Source organism: Stomoxys calcitrans, chromosome 1 (genome assembly GCF_963082655.1).
Source record: "Stomoxys calcitrans chromosome 1, idStoCalc2.1, whole genome shotgun sequence".
In the NCBI taxonomy this organism is placed as follows: Eukaryota; Metazoa; Arthropoda; class Insecta; order Diptera; family Muscidae; genus Stomoxys; species Stomoxys calcitrans.
The window spans coordinates 37,136,046-37,157,015 of record NC_081552.1 but is presented as its reverse complement, the minus strand read 5'-3'; the positions used below and the strand labels follow the sequence as shown (position 1 = coordinate 37,157,015).

Below are 20,970 nucleotides of genomic sequence, written 5' to 3'. Positions count from 1 at the left end.
AGGTGGCAAAGATCAAAATTTTCATGTGCGCCTACGAAATTTTGAAAGACCCTATCTTATGTAAAACATTCCAACGATTTCAAAACTGCTACCCACAAAAATTTCAGATTTTTGTTTTTCGATTTTTTTCGTTTAATTTCAATCGGAGGCCACATGCTAACTTCTGCGCTACGGTGGCCTCCGATTTCAAATGTTATATCTCGAAAACTAGTTAAGGGATTGTCATTTTTTATTTTGTGTAAGGAAGGATATACTTAATAAGTGTAGAATTATCAAAAAATAATAATGATTTCTTTGGGCTTCTCCAGGTAAAAAGTAAAAATTGTTCACTATTTTTCAACTTTGATGGAAATGCCGAAATTTGATACCAAAATCCTCCTACAGACATAAGATGGAGAAAAAGCCACCTAAAAGTTATCAGGTACGCACTTCATTTACAGACCAATACAAAAAGGTGCCTGTTGCTGAATACGATACTCGCATAGTGCCAAATTAACATAATCCAAGGGTTAGTTTAGGAATGAAAGTGGGGCTACAAGTACTGATAACATGGAGTTGAACAATTCAAAATTATTTGACCTGTTTAGAAAGTCAACTACGCAAAAAATTTTTGCCGAAGCTGCATACACTAAACTGACCCAAATTTCAGAAAAATCGGATAATAAATGCGGCTTTAATGGGCCTAAGACCCTTAATCTGAGGATCGGTCTATATGGCAGCTATATCCAAATCTGGACCGATCTGGGCCAAAATGACGAAAGATGTCGAAGGGCTCAACACAACTCACTGTCCTAAATTTCAGCAAAATCTAATAACAAATGTGGCCTTTATGGGCCTAAGACCCCAAATCGGAAGATCGGTCCATATGTCAGCTATATCCAAATTTGGACCGATCTGGGCTAAATTGACGAAGGATGTCGAAGGGTCTAACACAACTCACTGTCCTAAATTTCAGCAAAATCGGATAATAAATGTGGCTTTTATGGGCCTAAGACCCTAAATCGGAGGATCGGTCTATATGGCAGTTATATCCAAATTTGGACCGATCTGAGCCAAATTGACGGAGGATGTCGAAGGGCCCAACGTAACTCACTGTCCCAAATTTCAGTAAAATCGGATAATAAATGTGGCTTTTATGGACCTAAGACCCCAAATCGGAGGATCGGTCTATATGTCAGCTATATCCAAATTTGGACCGATCTGGGCTAAATTGACGAAGGATGTCAAAGGGTCTAACACAACTCACTGTCCAAAATTTCAGCAAAATCGGATATTAAATGAGGCTATTATGGGCCTAAGACCCTGAATCGGCGGATCGGTCTATATGGGGGCTATATCCAAATTCGGACCGATCTGGGCTAAATTGACGAAGGATGTCGAAGGGTCTAACACAACTCACTGTCCACAATTTCAGCAAAATCGGATAATAAATGAGGCTATTATGGACCTAAGACCCTGAATTGGCGGATCGGTCTATATGGAGGCTATATCAAGATATAGTCCGATATAGCCCATCTTCGAACTTAACCTGCTTATGGACAAAAACAGAGACTGTGCAAAATTTTAGCTCAATATCTCTTTTTTTAAAGACTGTAGCGTGATTTCAACAGACAGACGGACGGACATGTCTAGATCATCTTAGATTTTTACGCTGATCAAGAATATATATACTTTATAGGGTCGGAAATGGATATTTCGATGTGTTGCAAACGGAATGACAAAATGAATATACCCCCATCCTTCGGTGGTGGGTATAAAAACGAGTATGGAGGATTGTTCAGTTTACACAAGAAAGAGGAGACTTACAGATGCCACCATTAAATTGACCACGCCGCAATTATCGGAAGCGCTGTCTATCAAATATACAAAGGACAAATAAAAAGTTAGATCGCAGTTTACAAAATCTGTGGCTGATGCAAGCCCAAAGCGTTTTAAAAAAGCCTTGGCCTTGTTTATGGACCTAGAACTTTCCAAAGACAAATTTGTCTTACTAAGGACATCGTTAATCCAACATGGGGTTGAAATTTTACCCACATATAGGCATATTACGCAAGCCAAATAGGATTCACGACCACTGCATACGGAATTTATGGAAATCTCTGCGAAAACCAGCGAAAACGGCTGCTGGAGAGTCTTCCTGAAAATGAGGCGACGACTCTTCCCGAAAAACCTTACATTGATCAGTAAATGGGGTTGCGATGGGGTTGCATTTATAAGCAAAGGATATCTTTCGATGAAACAATATCAGACGCAAATATGTTTATGGCATCTGTTGTTCCACTGCAAAAATCCTTCATCCGTGCATTATTGCTTGGAACAATAATGTTTCAATTTGCAAAGGAATCTGGAAAACTCATAAGTGCAACGGTGAAGGATATTGAACAACAAATAAGCAAGATTGAGCCCACAGTGTTGAACATTGGAGAAGGGAAATATATTGAATGCAGCTACGAGTTCCATCTGAGCATAGTTGTCGGAAACGTCGTTAACGAACTGACAGAAACAACCTCAACCTCGTCATGTCCAATTTGCAAAAAGAGAGGAGAACTACGAATATGGAATGTCACCTTTGCATGCGAGGATACAGGGATGGAGTTCTTCCTAAAATTGACGAGGAAATTGAAAAGGAAGAAAACTTCGATGATCATACATCAAGTAAGCATAAGAAAATATCAGAACAAGCAAATACAGCATGATTGTTTAAAACAACTTAGACTAAAAGTACACTATCCCAAGTACGGATGCGGAAACTCAAACGATGGAAACACTTCTAGTAGATTTTTTGAAAATGATGAGGCAGTAACTATTGGTTTGCTCAAAAAGTAATTGCGGATTTTTCATATAGTCGGCGTTGACAAATTTTTTCACAGCTTGTGACTCTGTAATTGCATTCTTTCTTCTGTCAGTTATCAGATGTTACTTTTAGCTTGCTTTAGAAAAAACGTGTAAAAAAAGTATATTTGATTAAAGTTTATTCTAAGTTTTATTAAAAATGCATTTACTTTCTTTTAAAAAAATCCGCAATTACTTTTTGGGCAACCCAATACAATAGAATCACTGGAATTGGCTATCAAATCGTAAAAATATTAGGAACAATTTTAAATGCCTTAAACTGCAAGGAAAGCATCAATTCTACAAAATATGACGAATATGCATCAAAAACTGCAACACTTTTAGCGGAAAAGTATCCACAGCAGAAATTGACCCCAACAGTCCATAAAATATTGGTACATGGCAAATATGTAATTGACTATTAATCGTTGCCAATTGGAGAGATTTCTGCACAGGAGCCTCTTAACAAATTCTATAACAAATTAAGACTGCAGAATACGTTTAAAGCATTATGGGTGAGGCAAAATGAGGACCTATACAACATTTTGGCAGCATCTTCCGATCCACTTATTTCTTCAAAGCGGCATGTGAAGACAGGAAAAAAAGTTTAGTTTAGTAATCTTTTAGACATAGATTCATATACGAGTTCTGATGAAATTTAGAAGAAAATTTTTTTTTTGTTAATTTGTTTTTAATTTTTTTTTTTAGTTAATAATTTTAAAACATTAAAGCTTGAACAAGTAAAAGCGTGCTAAGTTCGGCCAGGCCGAATCTTATATACCCTCCACCATTTATCGCATTTGTCCAGTTCTTTTCCCGGCATCTCTTCTTAGGCAAAAAAAAAGGATATAAGAAAAGATTTGCTCTGCTATTAGAGCGATATCAAGATATGGTCCGGTTTGGACCACAATTAAATTATATTTTGGAGACCTGTGTAAAATGCCAGCCAATTCGAATAAGAATTGCGCCCTTTGTGAGCTCAAAAAGTAAAAATAGAGAGATCGATTTATATGGGAGCTGTATGGGCTATGGACCGATTCAGACCATAATAAACACGTATGTTGATGGTCATGAAAGAATCCGTCGTACAAAATTTCAGGCAAATCGGATAATAATTGCGACCTCTAGAGGCTCAAGAAGTCAAGATCCCAGATCGGTTTATATGGCAGCTATATCAGATTATGAACCGACTTGTACTTTATTTGACATAGTTGTTGAAAGTAACAATAAAAACATTTTGCGAAATTTCAGCCAAATTGGATAAGAATTGCGCCCTCTAGAGGCTCAAGAAGTCAAGACCCAAGATCGGTTTATATGACAGCTATATGAGGTTATGCACCGATTTGAACCATATTTGGCAAAGTTGTTGGATGTCATAACAAAACACGTCGTGCCAAAATTCAGTCAAATCGGATAAGAATTGCGCACTCTAGAGGCTCAAGAAGTCAAGACCCAAGATCGGTTTATATGACAGCTATATCAGGTTATGAACCGATTTAAACCATACTTGACACAGTTGTTGGATATAATAACGAAACACGTCGTGCAAAATTTCATTCCAATCGGATAAGAATTGCGCACTCTAGAGGCTCAAGAAGTCAAGACCCTAGATCGGTTTATATGGCAGCTATATCAGGTTATGGACCGATTTGAACCATACTTGGCACAGTTGTTGGATATAATTACAAAACATGCCGTGCAAAATTTCATTTCAATCGGATAAGAATTGCGCACTCTAGAGGCTCAAGAAGTCAAGACCCTAGATCGGTTTATATGGCAGCTATATCAAAACATGGACCGATATGGCCCATTTACAATACCAACCGACCTACACTAATAAGAAGTATTTGTGCAAAATTTCAAGCGGCTAGCTTTATTCCTTCGGAAGTAAGCGTGCTTTCGACAGACAGACGGACGGACGGACGGACAGACGGACGGACATGGCTAGATTGACATAAAATTTCACGACGATCAAGAATATATATACTTTATGAGGTCTCAGACGAATATTTCGAGTAGTTACAATCAGAATGACGAAATTAGTATACCCCCCATCTTATGGTGGAGGGTATAAAAATGTACACAAATATTTTTATACCCACCAACGTAGGATAGGGGGTATATTCATTTAATCATTCCGTTTGCAACACATCGAAATATCAATTTCCGACCGTACAAAGTGTATATATTTCCGATCGTCGTAAAATTCTAAGACGATTTAACGATGTCCGTGTGTCTGTCCGCCTGTCTGTTGTAATCACTCTACAGCCTTCAAAAATTGACATATTGAGCCGAAATTTGACACAGACACAGTCTTATTGATGCACGCTGGTTAAGTTCTTAAACGGGCCAAATCGGACCATATTTGGATATAGCTGCTATATAGACCGATCTGCCGAAAAGGGTCTAATGCCCATAAATAATTTATTTTTTATCCGATCTCGCTGAAATTTTAAGCTTCCCGATAACTGACTTAAAAATGGTTCAGATCGGACCATATAGACCGATCTCCCGATAAAAGGTCTGAAGCCCATAAAAGCTTTATTTTTTAACCGTTGTTTTGAGCCTTCGATATCCCACTTTAATATGGTTCAGATCGGATTATATTAAGATATAGCTGCCATGTAGACCGATCTCTCGATAAAGGGTCTGAATTTGACTGAATTTAAAACAGTGAGTAGTTTTAGGCCTTTTAACATAGGACCCAAATATGGTTCAGATCGATAAAAGGGTCTGCGGATAAAGGGTCTGAAGCCTATAAACGCTTTATTTATTACCCAATTTCGCAGAAACTTGAATCAGTGAGTTGTCCTAAGCCAGCCGCCATCTGACCCAAATATATTGAATATCGCAATGTATTTAGATATAACTTTTATATAGACCGATATGCCGATTAAGGGTCTAAAGTTCATAAAAGTTTTATTTATTACCCGATTTCGTCGAAATTTAAAATAGTGAGTTGGTTTAAGCCTCCCCACATCCGACCCATATATGAATCAGATCAGAATATATAGATATAGCTGTCATATAGACCGATCATCCAATTTAGGATCTTAATCCCATAAAAAGTAGAATTTTGCCACGAAAAAACTGAAATTGTACCACTGTGTGAACGGGACGGGATGGTTCCGACGCAGGGTGCCATAAGATCCGGCGAGGGATTGGCGTCTCACCGCCCGCTCTTATTCCCCATTCGTGTACAACCTCTGGATATGATCCGAGGTTTCACATCTTCTTTCTCTTCTCTTTCTTTCTAGGGTATCACAATGGGCCAAACCGGCCTCCGAATGAACTCACCTATGGTGGGCAACCCATTCAACCTCACCTAACCTACCTAAAGTTTCTCCCTTTTGTTTTTGTTTAATTAAAACAAAGCAATTAACTGTTAACTCAAGACTACAGTTAACAATGATTTAACATTTTTAAATTGTTGTAATTTATACCAACAGCTAAAATTGTTGTCTGATGAAATAATCACACATATCGACAGGTAGCATTAATTAGCATATACAAGTGTTTAGGTAAATGATTTCAAATAACAGATAAACGTTTTGCAATAATCATCACTGAACAATTTTATAAAAAAAAAAAAAAAACAAGTAAAAAGACGTTAAGTTCGGCCGGGCCGAACTTTGGATACCCACCACCTCGGGTATATATATAAACTACCTGTCGTCAGAATCCGGTGAAAAATGCATAATTAATGCCCCCATAGCAGCATTATCGAAATATGGTTCGATTTGGAACAAATTGGACATGGACATTGAGTGGTCTAATAAGTACAAGTCATTGTTCAATTCTGCAGATCATAATGTTGGTCTTCCTGGTAGCCATATCCAAATATAGACCGATCTCAACCATATACAACACGGATGTCGAAAAGCCTAACATAAGTCCCTGTGTAAAATGTGAGCGAAATCGGATTATAAATGTGCCTTTTTTGGGGCCAAGACTTTAAATCGACAGATCGGTCTATATGGCAGCTATACTCAAATCTGAACCGATCTAGACCAAATTGCCGAAAGATGTCGAAGAGCGTAACACGACTCACTGTCCCAAATTTCGGCAAAATCGTGATTTCAACAGACAGACGGACGGATATGGCTAGATCGTCTTAGATTTTTACGCTGATCAAGAATATATATACTTTATAGGGTCGGAAACGGATATTTCGATGTGTTGCAAACGGAATGACAAAATGAATATACCCCCATCCTTCGGTGTTGGATATAAAAAGAAAAAGTCACGAGAGATCTCTGAATAGAATACCATTCTTAAAGAATAATAGCTTTCATACATCTATAAAGAAAACATTTGTTATCTCACTAATTAAAGTTTCTATTTTCTTTAATTAATACTTTCAAGAGTAGCTGTAATAATCCCTGACTGTTAGGTGTAAATTAATAAATTCTATTGAAATGGCTTAACATAGCATTTTCAGTGTGAACAAGTGCCACCCACTGTTTGCAAAACTTGGTTTTTCATATACAACAAAATCAGATATGCCATGAAAAACCTAAGCATATATTCACATATCCATAAGGTTATTTTAATAATAATAATAAATATTTTTCATTATTTTCAAGTTAACACTGTAGTGTTAATTTTCATTTCAATTATTACAAATATTAAATTAAAAAAATTATAGTTAAAAAATGCTATCGACACATTGCAAGCATTGTAAATAATGATGTATGTGAGTACTACGATTATTGTTAACAATAATGGTACTCAAATTTTGTGCGGTAACTTTTATTTGGCTCGATCACTAATAATGACCAATAAAGAAGATGCCAACAAGTCTAAAAAATTAACTATTATCATCTCTTAGAGTATTATTAAAGACCAATAGACCCCTGAAGGATTCTATGGCTTTCACAACGAGCTGTGGGATAGAATCGAAAAAATAGTAAAAAATCTGCCCTTTGAGAAGGGGTAGAGATATCCCTTTGAAATGGCTAGAGCCAGGCATCCGGAGCGGGTAGCTTTTCTCCGCTCCACTCCCGATCCGGTAAACATTTTTCAGATCCGCTCTGTTATTTTTTTTCGCTCCGCTCGGCTCCACGCTCCTTTACTTTTAAATTGACTTTTTATTTTAAAATTTTCTTCTTAAATACACCTGCCCTATGAAATGATATATTAATTTTGTCATTACGTTTACAACATCAAGCAATATTCAACTCCGATTATATGTATTCTTGATCGCCGTCTATATCGGGCTATGTCCTTTTATAGCCTCCATATAAACCAATCTCCTGAATTGATTTCTTGAGTCTCTAGATGGCTGACATTTTGCAAACCAATTTCTTTTATGACCTGTAGCATTTTTGCAAAGTATGGTCTCAATCTGTCCATAACTATTTATAGCCCCCACATAAGCCGATCTCCCGGTTGTTCTTCTTGAGCCCCTAAAGGGCGCAATTTTTATCCGATTTGCATAATTACTCCTACAAACTCCAACTCCCGTGTAATCCGACCTCCCGATTTTACATCTTAATCGGGGCTCAAATATAATTTGATATGACTGAAATTTTGCATAATGATTTCTCCATTTCTCCCGATTGTTCTTCTTGAGAACTTTCCGATTTGCATAATTACTCCAACGACCTCCAACTCCCGTATAATCCGACCTCCCGATTTTACTTCATAATCGCGGAGTAATTTTGCATAATGATTTCTTGTATAACCTCCAATATCCACGTATGGTCCGTATCTATCCAGCAAACCAAATGTCTGATGTCAGACAAATCTGAACAAATTCTGAAGTCTTCCGACAAGATCTTACCGAATTCGTTGCGAATTCTGATTGACATTCTGAGGGAATTTTTTCCGACGGTTCTGAAAGAATTCTGATTACTTTCGTATGGTTTTTTTTTTGAAATTTTCTTCCGACAGTTCGGAAGGAAATCTGAACGATTTCTGGACTGTTTGTCTGGAGGGATTTTTTATTATTCATATTATTATATCTGACCGTCTTTTCATATGGGTCTTTTTTGAATTTTTCTTCCGACAATTCGGAATGAATTCTAAAGGATATCTGCACTGTCTGTCGGAAGGAGTTTTTTCCGACAAATTCTGAACGATTTCTGATGGGGTTTTTTTGAAGTTTTTGTTCCGACAGTTCGAAAGGATTTCTGCACTGTATGTCGAAAGCAATTTTTGTTTCGACAGTTCTGAAAGAATTCCAAACGATTTCTGACCGTCTTTTCGTATGAGGTTTTTTCTTAATTTTTATTCCAACAGTTCGGAAGGATTTCTAAACTATTTGTCTGAAGGACGATGCTATGTCTAAAACTGTCTGAAACTCTTGTCGAATTTTTTTTTTAATTTTTCTTCGGACAGTTCGGAATGAATTCTGAACGAAGTCTGAACTCCGTGTTTGATGTTTGTATAGGAAGGGCGGGCAACATGCTACGATCCAAGATCATCATTGCAGCTGTTGCATCTTTGGAGTCCATCTTGAGTCAATACCTGAAAGACTTTTTTTACGTAATAGGTAGTACCTGTTCCGGGATATTTTTCTCTGCTCAACGCTTACATATCTTTATTTGTTTACCATTATGTGGTCAATGAAAAAATCAATTCAGTTTGTTGATTGAGCTATGTACAAAGTTTCGGAAGGTTCATCCGATTTCAATAGGAAATTACTTCAGGCTTTACGAAGTTTCGGAAGGATCATCCGATTTCTATACGAAATTACTTCCGAAATTGTACAGAATTCTTTATGAATTTAAGGAACGATCATCCGATTTCTATACGAAATTACTTCCGAAATCGTTCAGAATTCTTTACGAAATTTCCAAAGGTACGTCCGATTTCAATATGAAAATACTTCCGAAAATTTTCAGAATTATTTTCGAAGTTTCGGAAGGAACATCCGATTTCTTTACGAAATTACATCCGAAATCGTTCAGAATTCTTTACGAAGTTTGGGAAGGAACATTCGATTTCATTACGCAATTACTTCCGAAATCGTTCAGAATTCTTTACGAAGTTTCGGTAAGAAATTTCCTTTTCCGAATTTCCCAAGGTTTTTTTTAGATTTCGTTGCGATTTCTCTCCGAAACTTCCAAATAACTTTCGTAAAGATTTTGTTACGATTTAGGATCCGAAGCAGGATCAACAGTTATTAAAGAAATATATATGCCAATTTTCGTGACAATCGGTTGACAAATGACAACATTATTGCAATTCTATTGCTATATCTAAACCAATTTCGACCTTACTTCTTGGATGTTGTTGCAGTTATCTATAGCGTTGTGCAAAATTTTGGGAAGATTGATCAATAAATGGGAGATGTATCCAAATCTGAACCGATTTCTATGAAACTCACCACTAATGATGACAGTCGTAAGAAAACCCCTCATGTCAAATTTTGAGAGAATCGGTTGACAATTGACAACATTATTGCAAATTACCCAAAGTCTGACGACCATATATATGACAGCCATATCTAAAACAGAACCGGTTTCGACCAAACTTCTCGGATATCGTGGTAGTCGTCAAGCGTTGTGCAAAATTTTGGTAAAATTGGTCAATAAATGTGCTTGCAGTAGCTCTAGAGGTGAAAATCGGGCGACAAACATATATGGCAGATACATCTAAATCTGAACCGATTTTAATGAAATTCACCAGTAATGTCGAGAGTCTTAGGAAAATCCCTTCCGCCAAATTTCGAGAGAGTCAGTTAATAAATGACTATATTATTGCATTATTACTGCAAATCGGACGAATATATATATGGGAGATATATCCAAATCTGAACCATTTTCTATGAAATTCACCAGAAGTATTGGATGAAAATTGTATGTATATAAATTAACATGGACAGACAGACGGGCAGAGCTAAATCGAATCAGAAAGTGATTCTGAGTTGATCATATCATATCATATCAATGGTATACTTATAAATGGACCTAGCTCTCTTTCTTGTGGATGTTACAAACAAAGGCGCTAAGTTATAATACCCTGTACCGCATTTGTGGTGTATAAAAACAAGTAAAAACGCATTAAGTTCGGCCGTGCCGAATTTTGGATCCCCACCACCATGGATACATTTATTATGCTATTTTATTATAAACCTATACTATATCCAAATTAATGTTCAAGTATTGGACGATTTGGATCATATTTGGTTCAGTTACCGAGAAGTGTATACAAGTCGCAGTTTAAAACTTTAAGGAATTCAGATTTTAAATGAGAATTTCATGGTTTAAGATCCCAGATCTGTAGATCGGTCCATATGGCAGCTATATTCAAATATGGTCTGATTAAGACCATACGTGGTTCGGATATCGAGCGACCTAGTACAACTCCACGTTACAAATGTTTATCAAAGTATGGTCCGATCTGGACTAAATTTGGTTCGGTCAACGGGAAATCTAGTCCAACTTACAGCGAAATATACAATTACGGCTTTTTATAGGCTTAAGGCCATAAATCGATCTATATGGAAGCTGTATCCAAATTTGGTACGATCTGGACTAGCGCAACTCACTGTTTCAAAGTTCAGCGAAATCGGGTAACAAATCGGCCTTTTATAGACTTAAAAATCTAATTGGGCAGATCGGTATATAATACAGCTATATCTAAATATGGTCCAATCTGGACATGTTCATATCGGGCAACGAGAGGACTAGTGTCACTCACTGTTCCAAATTTAAGCGAAATCGGGTAACAAATGGGGCTTTTAAGGGTTTAATACCCTTAATTGGCAGATCGGTCTATATGGTAGCTATATCTTAATATAGTTCGATCTGCACCAAATTCTTGCGGATGTCACAGTTCTAAATCTCAGCAAAATCGGGTGATAAATGCACCCATAAATCGGTAGTTGGGTCTATATGACAGCTATATCTAATTATGGTTCGATATGAACCATTTTCGTTTCGGACATCGGGGGCCTTAGTACAACTCGCGGTTTATAATTTCAACGAAATCGGATAATAAATGCGGCTTTTATGGGCTTAAGACCCTTAACTGGCAGATTAGTCTATATGGCAACTTATCTTAATATGATGTGATTTTGCTCGTTCAAGAACTGAATACGAATCTGTGCCAAGCTTTAGTTTAATATCTCATTTTTTTAAAGGCTGTGTCTTGGTCTATATGGCACCTATTCTCTTCTTATATATAAAATTGAATTCGTGTTTGTTTGTTGTGTGTCGGTTTGTTTGTTTGTTCCGTATAAACTTAAAAACGGCTAAACCAATTACCTTGCAATTTTCACAGATTGTGTAGGTTGGTCTGAAAGGAAACATAGGCTATGTAATTTTTTGGATAACGGAAGGAGGGCGGACCCTCCCCCTTACCCAAAAGTAGTACCCAAAAATAAAAGTGACCCGATCGGGACAATGTGGGACTCAAGTGAAAGGTATTCAAGAATAGACTACGAATTTCATATTAAAAATTGGGTCCAAGAAACGTGGGCCCCCCAACCCCAAAACCCTCTAAAATAGGGTTTTGGACGATCATGACAATATGGGACACATATGAAAGGTATTCAAGAGTAGATTGCGAATATGGTCAAGAAGAAGAAATAGGCTTTATAATTTGTTGATTTCGGAAGGGGGCGGACCCTCCCCCTTTACCCCAAAAGCACCACCCAAAATCAAAAGCGGACCGATCGGGACAATATGGGTATCAAATAAAAGGTATTGGAAAATAGAATACGAATATGATATTAAAATTTGGGTCTTATTACCCATCGGGCCGTCCCAACCCTTAAATTCCCCCAAACAGACATATTGAGCGTTCATGTCAATAAAGGCCTCAAATGAAAGGTATTCGGGAGTAGATTACGAATCTGGCATACAAAATCAGATCGAAGTAGAGGGGGTCACCCTACCACCCAAAAACGCCTTGAAAAGGGCATCACGACGATCATCAGAATCAAAAATGGCTGAACCGATTTTCTTAAAATTTTCACAGAATATGTATGTTTGTCTGTAAGGGAATATAGGCTATATAATTTTTAGATATCGGATGGGGGCGGTCCCTCCCCTACCTCAACAACGCCATCCAAAACCAAAAGTGGACTGATAGGCACAATATGGGTATCAAATGAAAGTTATTGGAGACTAGAAAACGAGTATCATAGTAAAATTTGGGTCCAAGTACCCAGCGGGCCTCCCCAACCCAAAAACTCCTCTAAACAGATATATTCAACGTTCATGTTAATATGGGCTTCAAATGAAAATATTCGACAGTAGATTACAAATATGGCATAAAAAATTAGGTCCAAGTAATGGGAGGTCGTCCCACCCTCAAATATCCCCAAATGGGCATATTAGCCGAACATGTCTATATAGGACTGAAATGAAAGGTATTTGGGAGTATATTACAAATATGACAAGTCTAAGTGGGGCTTTTCTTTCCAAAAATAAGACAAATAGTTTAATTGACCCATTATGACAATATGGGACTCAAATGAAAGGTATTTGAGAGTAGAAAACGAATTTGATTTATCCAATTTTGGAGCCAAGTGTTTGGGAGTACGCCCTAAAGCACCCCCTAAACTGTACTTCATTTCCGATTATATTATCGGTATTAGGAGTAAAGAACGAATTTGATATCTATTTTCAGGGCAAAGTGCCGGTGGCCGCCCCAGCCCCAAAACGCCCTCCAGACATTTCATATTTACTGACCATGGCATTATAGGGCTCACATTAAATGGATTTGGAAGTGCAGCACGAATTTGATATCCATATTTGAGTCGAAATGTCTGAGTGCCATTCCTCCCCTAAAAAGCACTTCTCATTACCCTAATTTTCGAAACCACCAGATCTCGGAGATTGGTAATGCCATTCGTTCGAATTTTTTTTTTTTTTTTTGCACTCTCACAGTCAAAGCAAAACATGGTTTCTATTGTTGAGGTCGAGTGCCTCGGGCGCCGTCCAAAACCCGCCAAATGGGTATATATATATCAATCACGACAATATAGAACTAAAAAAAAAAGGTGCCTGAGAGAAAACAAGTAAAAAGGCGTTAAGTTCGGCCGGGCCGAACTTTGGATACTCACCACCTCGGGTATATATGTAGACCACCTTTCATCAAAATTCGGTGAAAATTTCATACCTTATACTCATATACCTCATACCGATCTGAACTATATACGACACGATGTCGAAAAGCCGAACATAAGTCACTGTATCAAATTTCAGAGAAATCGGATTATAAATGCGCCTTTTATGGGGTTATCAAGACTTTAAATCGAGATATCGATCTACATGGCAGCTATATCCAAATCTGGACCGATTTGGGCCAAGTTGCATAAACATGTTGAAAAGCCTAACACAAAGCACTGTCCCAAATTTCGGCGAAATCGGACAATAAATGTCTCTTTTATGGGCCCTAAACCTTAAATCGAGAGATCGGTCTATATGGCAGCTATATGCAAATCTGGACCGATCTGGGCAAAATCGAAGAAGGACGTGGAAGAGCCTAACCAAACTCACTGTGTCAAATTTCAGCGACATCGGACAATAAATGCGTCTTTTATCGCCCCAACACCTAAAACCTAGATATCGGTTAATATGGCAGCTATATCCAAATCTGGACCGATCTGTGCGATATTGCAGAAGTATGTCAAGGGGCTTAACTAAACTCACTATTCCAAATTTCGGCGACATCACACAATAAATGAGCCCAAAACCATATATCAAGAAATCGGTCTATATGGCAGCTATATCTAAATCTGAACCGATCTGAACCAAATTGAAGAAATATGTCAAAGGACCTAACACAACTCACTGTCCCAAATTTCAGCAAAATCGGATAATGAATGTGGCTTTTATGGGCCTTACACCATAAATCGGAGGATCGATCTATATGGCAGCTATATCCAAATATGGACCGATTTGAGCCAAATTAACGAAGGATGTCGATGGGCCTAATACAACTCACTGTCCCGAATTTCATCAAAATCGGATAATAAATGTGGCTTTTGTGGGCCTAAGACCCTTAACCGGAGGATCGGTCTATATGGCAGCTATATCCAAATCTGAACCGATCTGGGCCAATTTAACGAAGGAAGTCGAAGGGCCTAAGACAACTCACTTTCCCAAATTTCAGCGAAATCGGATTATAAATGTGGCTTTTATGGGCCTAAGACCCTAAATCGGCGGATCGGTCTATATGGGGGCTATATCAAGATATAGTCCGATATAGCCCATCTTCGAACTTAACCTGCTTATGGACAAAAAAAGAATCTGTGCAAAATTTCAGCTCAATATCTCTATTTTTAAAGACTGTAGCGTGATTTCAACTGACAGACGGACAGACGGACGGACATGTCTAGATCGTCTTAGATTTTTACGCTGATCAAGAATATATATACTTTATAGGATCGGAAATGGATATTTCGATGTGTTGCAAACGGAATGACAAAATGAATATACCCCCATCCTTCGGTGGTGGGTATAAAAACGAATTTGATATCCAATTGAAGAGCCATGTGTTTGGGGAAGTGCCCCACCCGAAAACACCTCACTATTATATAAAAGTTATTTGATGATTAAATTGATTGATTTTCGGGATATTGAGACTCATTTTTGGGACAAAGTCCCTGGGGTCAATCCCACCCTCAAACATAATTTATTTACCGATCATGCCATTATGGGGCTCATATAAAATGTATTTGCAAGTAGACCACGAAGCGTATATTTACAATAAGGGCCAAGTGTCTGACTAAACCGGAAATATTAACCAATACGATAATATAGGACTCAAAAGAAAGGTATTTGGGAGTGGAGTAAAAATTTGCCCAGAACCGAGAAGGTGCACACTTCTCTCAAATCAATGAAAGCTTTCCGATTCAAGTTTAAACTCAATGATAAGGGACTTTTTTTTATAGCCGAGTCCGAATGAATTCTTTACATGACCATGCATGGCAAAAGTCGACAGCATTAAGAGAGGATCAGCACCGCTTTAAATTTTGTCTGATATCATAGCCAGGATGTGAACGCAGGCGTTCATCGTTACAGGCGGACATAGGCTACAGTGTCACGAATTCGATATACACATTCAAGGCGATCAGAGAAGCTGTGGTCATTCAACACTTCTCAGTCGCATATTCTTTTAAGCCCACAAAAGCCGCATTTATTACCCGTTGTTAGTAACGAATACGGACCATATCGGATCATGTTTTGATACAGCTGTCATGTCATATAGAACGGTTTGTCGACTTTGGTCTTTAGCTCATAAAATTCAAATTTTTTACTTGATTTCGATGAAATTTGGAATAGTTAGTTGGACTAGGCCTCTCATTGTCCGTACTGATAATGGTCGAGATCGGACCATATTTTGATATAGCTGCCATTAAGACCGATCTGCCAATGTAGGGTCTTAAGGCTCGTTTTGAGATGTACTAGGCCCTTCGATATCCCAACCCATATTCGGTCATTATTTGACCGTATTTAGATATAGATCTTTTGATTAATCCCATATATAGAGAATTTATTGCCCGATTTCGCAGAAATTTTAATTTCTACACCCAAAATAAATATGATCCAGATCGGCCTTCGACTATTTGGATATAACTAAAATAGACATTTATATAATGCAAATACAAAGTGGTGGGTATCCCAAGTTCAACACGGCTGAAATGAATACGAAATATTGATCTAGCCCCTATAAAGAAAATATATGAATTCAGGCCAAATTGACATCACAAGTCATACCAAGTACTCATATAAACCAAACTTGCGATTTGACTTCTGAAGCGCCTGGAAGACTTATTTTAACCATTTCAGAAGAACTTCAATTAGGCCAAAAGTGTTTGGCGTTTTGTTTCGCCAATTTGGTTGCAGTTTATGCCCTACACCACCTCTGTGGTACAGGGTATTATAAATTTTGTAACACCCAGAGAGAAGAGAGATAGACCAATTGATAAATATACCGATCGACTCAGAATCACTTTCTGATTCGTTTTGGCTATGCCCGTCTGTCTGTCTATCTGTCTGTCCATGTTAATTTGTGTACAAAGTACAGGTCGCACTTTTCCTCCGATCGTCTTAAAATTTGGTACAAACATGTACCAAGATACGAAACCTATTGAAATTGGAAACAAGTAAAGACGTGCTAAGTTCGGTCGGGCCGAATCTTGGGAACCCACCACCATGAATTCTATTAAAAATTTATGCAAAATAAATTTAGTTGCAAGGCATAATTTAATTCTACATACCAAACTTCTGTCAAATCAGCAAAAATTAAAGCATCTAGAAGCCGAACAACGATGATCAAGAGACCGGTTTACATACGTTTAGGCGTATAGGCGATAGACTGATTTGGACCGTATTTGGCACAGTTGTTGGAAGTCGTGACAGAACACCGCATGAAAAATGTCAGCCAAATCGGACAAAAATTGCGGCTTGTAACGGCTCAAGAAGTCAAATCGGGAGATCGGTTTATATGGGAGCTATATCGGGTTATAGACAGATTTTGACCGTACTTGGCACAGTTGTTGAAAGTCATAACAAAACACTACATGCTCAATTTCAGCCAAATCGGACAAAAATTGCGGCTTGTAAGAGCTCAAGAAGTCAAATCGGAAGATCGGTTTATATGGAAGCTATATCATGTTATAGACCGTACTTGGCACAGTTGTTGAAAGTCATAACAAAATATTACATGCATAATTTCAGCCAAATCGAACAAAAATTGCGGCCTCCAGGGACTCAAGAAGTCAAATCGGGAGGTCGGTTTATAGGGGAGCTATATCTTAGTCTGAACCGATATGACCCAATTGCAATCCCCAACGACCTGCATCAATACTAAGTATCTGTGCAAAGCGGCTAGCTTTACGCGTTCGACCGCAATCGTGATTTCGACAGACGGATGGATGGACGGACATGACTAGATCGACTCAGAACGTCGAGGCGATCAAGAATATATATACTTCATGTGGTCTTAGATGAATATTTCGAGGTGTTGCAAACGGAATGACTAGATTAGTATACCCCCATCCTATGGTTGTGGGTATAAAAATCGGTTCAGATTTGCATACAGCTCCTATATATATATGTTCGTCCGATTTGGACTAATAGTGCAATAATGTGGTCATTTGTTAACCGATTCTCTCTAAATTGGCAGAAGGGATTTTCTCTTGACTCTCGACATAACTGGCGAATGTCATAGAAATCGGTTCAGATTTAGATTTCCTATTTTCACTTCTAGAGCCACTGCAAGCGCATTTTTTAACCAATATTGCCAAAATTTTGTACAACACTTTGCTCCACGACTACCACAATATCTAAGAAGTTTGCTCGAAATCGGTTCAGCTTTAGATATACCTCCCATATATATGTTCGTTCGATTACGACTAATATTGCAATAATGTGGTAATTTTTTAACCGTTTCTCTAGAAATTTGGCGATAAGGATTTTCTCTTGACTCTCGACATTACTGATGAGTGCTCTAAATCGGTTCAGATATAGATATAGCTCCCATATATGTATATGTTCGCCAGGTTTTGGGTAATTTGCAATAATGTTGTCATTTGATTTGTTTGAACATATTTGCTCGAAATGTGATACAGTTTGTTTTCAGATTGTGGGTCAGATAAAGATATAGCTCACACTTTTTATACCCTCCACCATAAGATGGGGGGTATACTAATTTCGTCATTCTGTTTGTAACTACTCGAAATATTCGTCTGAGACCCCATAAAGTATATATATTCTTGATCGTCGCGAGATTTTATGTCGATCTAGCCATGTCCGTCCGTCTGTCCGTCCGTCCGTCCGTCCGTCTGTCTGTCGAAAGCACGCTAACTTCCGAAGGAGTAAAGCTAGTCGCTTGAAATTTTGCACAAATACTTCTTATTAGTGTAGGTCGGTTGGTATTGTAAATGGGCCATATCGGTACATGTTTTGATATAGCTGCCATATAAACCGATCTTGGGTCTTGACTTCTTGAGCCTCTAGCGTGCGCAATTCTTATCCGATTGGGATGAAATTTTGCACGACGTGTTTTGTTATGATATCCAACAACTGTGCCAAGTATGGTTCAAATCGGTCCATAACCTGATATAGCTGCCATATAAACCGATCTTGGGTCTTGACTTCTTGAGCCTCTAGAAGGCGCAATTCTTATCCGATTGGAATGAAATTTTGCACGACGTGCTTTGTCATGATATCCAACAACTGTGCCAAGTATGGTTCCAATCGGTTTATAACCTGATATAGCTTCCATATAAACTGATCTTGGGTCTTGACTTCTTGAGCCTCTAGAGTGTGCAATTCTTGTCCGATTGGAATGAAATTTTGCACAACGTGTTTTGTTATAATATCCAACAACTGTGCTAAGTATGGTTCAAATCGGTCTATAACCTGATATAGCTGTCATATAAACCGATCTGGGATCTTGACTTCTTGAGCCTCTAGAGGGCGCAATTCTTATCCGATTGGAATGAAATTTCGCACGACGTGCTTTGTCATAATATCCAACATCTATGCCAAGAATGGTTCAAATCGGTTCATAACCTGATTTAGCTGTCATATAAACCGATTTTGGATCTTGACTTCTTGAGCCTCTAGAGGGCGCAATTCTTATCCGATTTGAATGAATTTTGTCACGACGTGTTTTGTTATGATATCCAACAACTGTGGCAAGTATGGTTCAAATCGGTTCATAACCTGATATAGCTGTCATAGAAACCGAACTGGGATCTTGACTTCTTGAGCCTTTAAAGGTCGCAATTATTATCCGATTTCCCTGAAATTTTGTACGACGGATTCTCTCATGACCATCAACATACGTGTTTATTATGGTCTGAATCGGTCTATAGCCCGATACAGCTCCCATATAAATCGATCTCTCCATTTTACTTCTTGAGCCCCCAAAGGGCGCAGTTCTTATTCGAATTGGCTGACATTTTACACAGGCCTCCAACATATAATTTAATTGTGGTCCAAACCGGACCATATCTTGATATCGCTCTAATAGCAGAGGAAATCTTTTCTTATATCCTTTTTTTCCAAAGAAGAGATGCCCGGAAAAGAACTCGACAAATGCGATCCATGGTGGAGGGTATATAAGATTCGGCCCGGCCGAACTTAGCACGCTTTTACTTGTTACTTATATGATAGGTGTAGCGTATTATGTAGTTGGCACGGCACGACTTTTGCTGCTCCTTACTGTTTATTACCAAAAATATGCACAAATTGAAAAAAAAAAATTCAAAAATTTTTTTTTAACTTTTCTACTAACATTTAAAACTTAAATTCAATAAATTTACATACAAACTAAAAATATTATATCGTCCCAAAATTTACCAATTTTGTCAAAAAAAAAATTATTATTTAGAATTTTTTTTTTAATATTTTTCCACAATTATTAGATCTAAAATATTTTTTTAATTTTTTTTTTTATATAACACACAATTTTTTTTCTATTTTTCTTTGTAAAGTTTGAATTAAAATAATTTTGTAGTTTATTAAAAAATGTTCATTAAACGAAACGAAAAACTTTAATAATTTAATTACCCTATATATTCACTTGGTTGAGTTGATGAAACTTTTTAAAATCGGCGAATTCTCTGAAATTTTAATTATTGTTATGAACCTTTTAAAACCCTAATCTCACGTTATTCAATATCACATTTACACTTTTCTAGACCAATATTAACAATAATATTATAAAACCAATTTTTTCCAATTCACAACACAATTTTTTTTTTTTAATTTTAAAAACACATGAGATTTTATTTTATATTCAGATTTTTTTTTACATATTTTCAGCATAATTTTTTTGTAATTATGCAAACATTTTGATTGGAGACAAATTTTAGTCGATGGTTCAAAATCACTTCATCCGTTAAATTTTTGCAAACGTGTCCGTCCTCCGCTCAACGAGCATTGACTGACTAAACATAAAACGTTTTAGAATCGCCACCAGAATAGCCGCTAACAAGAATACGAGAAAATATTCTGATTGTGATTATTTTTATATCAAAGCTTCGTTGTGCACACCCATACAATTGTGCTTGATACAAATTTGTCTCAAGCTGTTGATGTTGTTCTTGTTTTTTCTCGTTTAGAATCTGTTTGTATGTATGCGATGGAAAGGGGGGTTCTTTAGATGTTTTACGTTCCTTAATGTGGTTGCGTTAAATTTCTTATAAAATCATAAACAGGGATA

The 20,970-nt window shown here is 37.4% G+C and overlaps 1 protein-coding gene across 2 annotated transcripts in view; it reads right to left on the bottom strand.

Annotated features, from left to right (window-relative positions):
• Positions 1–20,712, bottom strand: part of LOC106095071 (phospholipase B1, membrane-associated) — a 48,753-nt gene extending 28,041 nt beyond the window's left edge. The window contains exons 1-2 of one of the 2 annotated variants that reach the window (XM_059371021.1): positions 20,561–20,712; positions 20,316–20,368 (exon numbers count right to left, since the gene is read on the bottom strand). The gene's annotated coding sequence lies outside the window, so the exon portion shown is untranslated. Of the gene's footprint in view, positions 1–20,315 lie in introns of both variants that reach the window. The other variant, XM_059371020.1, reaches the window with a different exon arrangement.
• Positions 20,713–20,970: the final 258 nt, after the last annotated feature.